Raw genomic sequence first — 6005 nt, forward strand, 5'->3', positions numbered from 1 at the left:
AAACTAAACTTCTTATGATTGATTAAGAGATAATAAAATAGAATGACTCAATGAACATGCGAACTAAACTTTAACTAAAAAGACAAAAGTGCTTTCCCTTTCGTTAACAAAGGAAAGGGACAAACAAGTGTTTTTCAATGTTTTGGATCCCACGAACATGACTTACGTTTAACGTCATCAATTTTTTTTATTTGATTATGTTCCTCTTTCCAATGACACCCTTACCTTAACTATCTCTTTCATGTCCATTTTCAACAAGCTATCACCAACTTTTGTATATAATATTTTAATTGAAGTTAGATTACATTAGTTATTAAACTAAAAATTTTAATTCAATAACTCAGTTGTATACAATAGTTTTACCAATTTAAATACCGATATGTCAATTTGAGTTATATATATATATATATATGTATATATATATATATATATATGTATATATATATATATATATATGTATATATATATATGTATTTCTTTATCAAAAAGTATTTAATCTATAATAATATAATAATAATAATTTATAATTTTTATTTTAATAATTTTTAATAGATATAATTAATTTAAACTCATATAACAATAATATATATTTATCATACTTTTTAAAAAAATTATATGTTTTTCAATAAACATATATTAGACATTATATATTTTCAAAATAAATCAAATACGTGTATTTTATCCATATATTATAAGTTTCGCTGTATTAATATAATTAATATGGAGAATACTATAGTAAATTTTATTGTGAAACAATAACGGGTATTATATTATATATAGCCCAGTGAAAGGAAAAAAAAGTGTTTATGGTACGGTCGAGATTCCTTATTTAAAGTTGGGCGCTCTATTTGTTATTTTACGCTCTTTCTTTTCTTCTATTTTTTCTAATGCTTAAATTACTTACTTTACGTAATAATCTTAAAATAAGAATTACTAATCAGAGTTAATTAGCTTTCTCTTATCATAGTTATATTTATAAATATTAATCACTAATAAATGACTATTATTTTACTTAATTGCCCATTAATTATTACTATTGTTCAGATTAATTATCAATGATTGTTCTAGATCAGTCAGTCATTTCCTTGCTGGATGGTCGACCGCTCGATCCTTGGCTGATCGGGTGGCCATACAATACACGAGGGCCCCAAACCTAAACAAGCTCTTTATTGGACGAGGTGCGGGATTATTGTGAACTTTAATAGAGGTTGTTCGCATTGTATTAGGTCTGTTTTCTATGCGCTTTAAGTCTTTGTTCTTCTTTGTTTTACTCGATCGATAAGCTCCAGGAGTTTACTGGGAACATTCCTTAGACCATATAAAAGACGATGCAATGAGAGTTTTCTTTGGAAATTCATAACTAATCAGTGAGCTCTAGGAGTCTTAGAACTTTCCTAGGTTGAAGGATTGATCCGATGACAAATTACTCCTTATCGGTCAGTAAGCTCTAGGAGTCTCGGGACTTTCCTAGGCTGAAGAAATGATCCGGTGGAAGATCGCTCCTCACGGTCGACGAGCTCTAGGTTGACCAAGTAGTTTATATGTAGGGTCTTTTCATTTGTTTTCCCAAGCATTTATACATCCAGGACAATAATATAAGGATGTGCATCATCTGCAACAACAATAATATAAGGATGTGAAACCCTCCTAAACCACTGTATGTACCCATCGCCGTAGTCAAAAGGGGATGTTGCATGTCTCACATTACTCACAACGTGATGTGTGTAGTGCAACAAGGCATCATCAATGACGACTATATCTGCATCTGTAACGGTAGTGGGTGATCATGGAATGTCTTGGTGAAACCCAAACTTCCTCAAGACACGCTCAGGCAAATGACAGCAAAGGGTATATCACCAATCCGAATCCATCCAGAATACATACATATGTCGAAGAATGGACAAATGCCCCAATGTCCCTCATACAAATGCCAAATAACTGCACTGTATGTGAGGGCATCCAATTGTGACGGAATATCTTCAATAGTGGAACTCTACCTAGGGCTTTGCCACTTAGCGACTTGTAAGGGAAGAAGACACCAACTTCCTCCTTCCCATGTCAGGAAAATGCTCGTATATCCAACTCTAAAAAAATAATTATTGAATTAAATATCTTTCATCTTCGAACATGGAAAGAAGTACATGAAATAAATGTGGAAGGTATAAGTATACGTGTAACAGAGTTAAATCTCTGGCCATTTACCTCATGGAAGCCAGACTCGCATCCCCAAGCTGCTCGTATAAATGAACGAGTGCAGCAGCACACCAGGCATATTTGTCATATGCGTGTATGTCTCTAAATAATAGTAAGTAAGACACGCATATAGAAACGACACTCTTATTTGCAAATAGTGCATCCAACTAGATGTAATAGATATGTTCTCACATCATAGTCTCACTGCTATGATTCACACCTCTCAACATAGATCTCTCTGAGCCAGCTGAGCCTGACTTTTGGACCACGTGACTTCTCCATCTCAGCACGAGCCCTGCCATGATCAACGCCAAGCAAGTCCACAAGGGCTATACAAGCCTCCTCAAACTCCAACTCCTCCAAATCACACAACTATCTCAACATTGGGAGGTGAAGTAATGTTGAGACTTCATCAAGAGTAACCGACATCTCTCCTACAGAGAAATGGAAACTATTGGTCTCGAAATGCCATCTCTATGAATCCAAGGAATAAGCCCTTATCGGCGTAATCATAGGAAATCTGTGTGAGAGGCAGAAAAGTGGAATTCAACACAGTGTGTTGAATTCTCTCGTGACATTCTCCTAACTTATTTACGTTTTTTACCGTGGGAGATCAACTTCAACATCTCCCCTTGATCCTACACAACAATATTTAATATAAATTATATTGGAAAAAACAATAATTAAAATTTAAGTTTTGCACTCACCCGACCTTGCAAAATATCATAAGCGACATGTTGAACATAGTGCGCCAATAATGAAGCATCACGTGAACCTCCAACAAATCCACCGACATCCTCTTCTATGTCAGGAACATCTGCATTTTCCTCCTCCTTAACATCGTCGTCAGTGACCTCAATGAATGAACAGGAGCCTCATAGGCCTCATATGTCTCTCCTCAAAGGCTCGCTCATCAACAATATGATCATCCTCAATAGAAGCTACGTGCTTCTCCGAGCAAAAACAGTAAGTCTTCTCCTAACCTCGCCCTGCGCAGAACTCTTTTCTCGAGAACTCGCATCTCGAGAACTAATTAATGATGCACAGCGTGTTCTTGCCATTTCTAAAAAGTCAAATTATTACATAAAGCAAAATCACATAAAATATTGTTTGAAATATAATTAGTAAACTATAAAAAAAATATCAAATTAAAAAAATTAAACTAATAATAATTAATTTATTAACTTCAATAAAATTAAATAAAATAAACAATTACGCTAATTAATTCTAAAAAAATTTAAAAATTAATTTCACAATTTATTAACTATAAAAAAATAAAATAAAATAAAATTACATAAATAATTACAAAAAAGTTTACTAACAGTTAACATTCAATATAATAATATTTAATTCAATAAATTTGAAAAGTTTAAATATATCAAATATGTACTTCATTTAAATATATAAAACTTAAACAATTCATTTCAAAAATAAAAATTGAAAACTTTATAAAATAATAAATTAATAAACTAAAACGTTAAAATATATTTTATGAATAACTATAAAAAAAATTAAAATAATTAAGGAAAATATTCGTTGAACGTTTAACATATATCCATATCCGTAGATCGACGTTGATATTAAAATATATTTTAAAAACAAAATTGTGATAATAGATTTAGATCTTGGACAATATATTAGATATATTAATGATATTATCTTAACGAACTTAGGATCTAAACCATATTCAATAATCTCACTTGTTTAAAAATAAAAACTAACGACAATTTAAATGAATATTTCTCCTTACGTGGGTTACAAGTTTTACAAATTTCAAAGTAAACAATCTTTTCAAAAAGATAATTATAACTCTAAAAATGCTATTTCATTATACTTGAAATCAAAAGAATCTGATGTCTTAATTCATTTAACGAATGTGCTGAGAAAATTGTCTTTCTCCTTTATTTTTTGAACGAATCAGATTTTTCTCAATAAATTTGCAATTTTGATTTTAGGGCTTCTTACCGTGAGAATTTGAATGTTTTCCCTAAATTTACTTGTATATTGATTCCTTAATCATTTTCTTAACTTAAGTTCTTTTTGTCAAATAAAACAATAAAGGATAAAGATGGAATACATTACACATTTTAATTACAAAGTTTTGTATTAAACTAAGGTAAAAAAAATATAATCTTAAATAATTCCATTCGATTCTCTTAATCATGATTTATATCATGAAATTTATACCATGAACTTTTATAAATATATAGATATCATAATTTCCGCAATGGTATTATGATTTTAAAAATTTTAAATTTTCAATCGTAATTGTGGCATCTCGGGGTGTGGCTCTTTTGTATCAGAGTTAGGTTTTTGAAAAACTTTTAGGGCTTTTGGTGAGTGAGTTTGTCTAACTTTTGTTGTAAGACTTTAAGGCATGTGTAAGTGTATGATTGTATGGAATGCATGTGTATATGTATGACTGTGTGGATTGCATGCGTATATATGAACGTGTGGATTGTTATTAAGACTTTTGTGAAGGAATCTAATGTTGTATACGATTTGGTAATCCATGTGTGAATTGTTCTAGAACTAATTCAATTTATTGTGAGTATTTGTAGTTTGTTGTTTGCACGATGAAAATATATGTAGAGTCTTTTTGCTATCTATAGTTGTGAATAGATTGTAGTTTTTTTAAAAATTATTGTTGTTATTGTATCATGAAAATTTGTAATTTTTTTTGGAGAGTATTTCAAGTTTTGAATGGTGTATGTTTCCTTATAAGTGCAATTTTCGGGGTAAAAAATTCTTTAGAGAAGAGATCTTAGAAATAAGGTAGTCTTGTAACTTTGGTGTTTTTGTTCAGAGGTTAGTGTTATTTAGTGCACACCTTTTATTTTAGAACATGATTGCTAAGTTATAGAAAAGAAAATGCCTTTTACCTTTTATTAATTAGCTGCAACAAGTTAAAATAGGGGGTGTAAAGAGAAAAAGAATACAAATTAAACAATGTGGGAATATAATAAAAAGATATTATATAAATATATTACTCCTTATGGGCCTTTATTATAAATAGAGTTATGGGCCTTTATTATAAATAGAGTTATGTGTATATTCCACATAAGAAAAATTAATCTCATATATAGTTGTCATTATATTAAACACCTCCTAAATATCAATGTGGGAATATAATAAAAAGATATTATATAAATATATTACTCCTTATGGGCCTTTATTATAAATAGAGTTATGGGCCTTTATTATAAATAGAGTTATGTGTATATTCCACATAAGAAAAATTAATATCATATATAGTTGTCATTATATTAGACACCTCCTAAATATATAGAAATTCTGGCTATTAGGAAAATAAAGAGAGAGAGAGAAACGTTCTTAGAAAGAAGAAAAGGATTGACCGTACAAAAAACCTTAGTGCAAAGGGAGATTTCTTGTGATCCTTGAGAGTGTAGATAAAGCCTTAGTATTGGCTAAGGTAATTTGTTACGTTGATTTGTTATGTTGTTGATTTGTTAAGGTCTTGAATTTAATTTTTCTAGGTGATATAATTGGTTTTTCAAGATTTTGCTGGGTGATGATTACTGTTAAGACTTATAAAAGAAACTTTTGTGAATAAATGTGATGGATGATGTAGTAGCAGTTGCCGCCTTTTGTTTTGGCCGAAATATCGGCATAAACAGTATTTAAACCCATGCTTAGAGGGGTTAAGAATTGAAGCGTGGTTGGGAAATTTCAGTGGGTATTTGCACTAGTGAGACGTGATCCAGAAGTTTATCTGGTATTTGTAAGTGAGTATTGGGTTGGATTGGCTTAGCCATCCAAATACCATATTGCTTTTGATGAATGCTGATGCC

This window comes from Vigna umbellata, chromosome 3 (genome assembly GCF_029865625.1).
Source record: "Vigna umbellata cultivar VRB3 chromosome 3, Vumbellata_1.0, whole genome shotgun sequence".
Lineage (NCBI taxonomy): Eukaryota > Viridiplantae > Streptophyta > Magnoliopsida > Fabales > Fabaceae > Vigna > Vigna umbellata.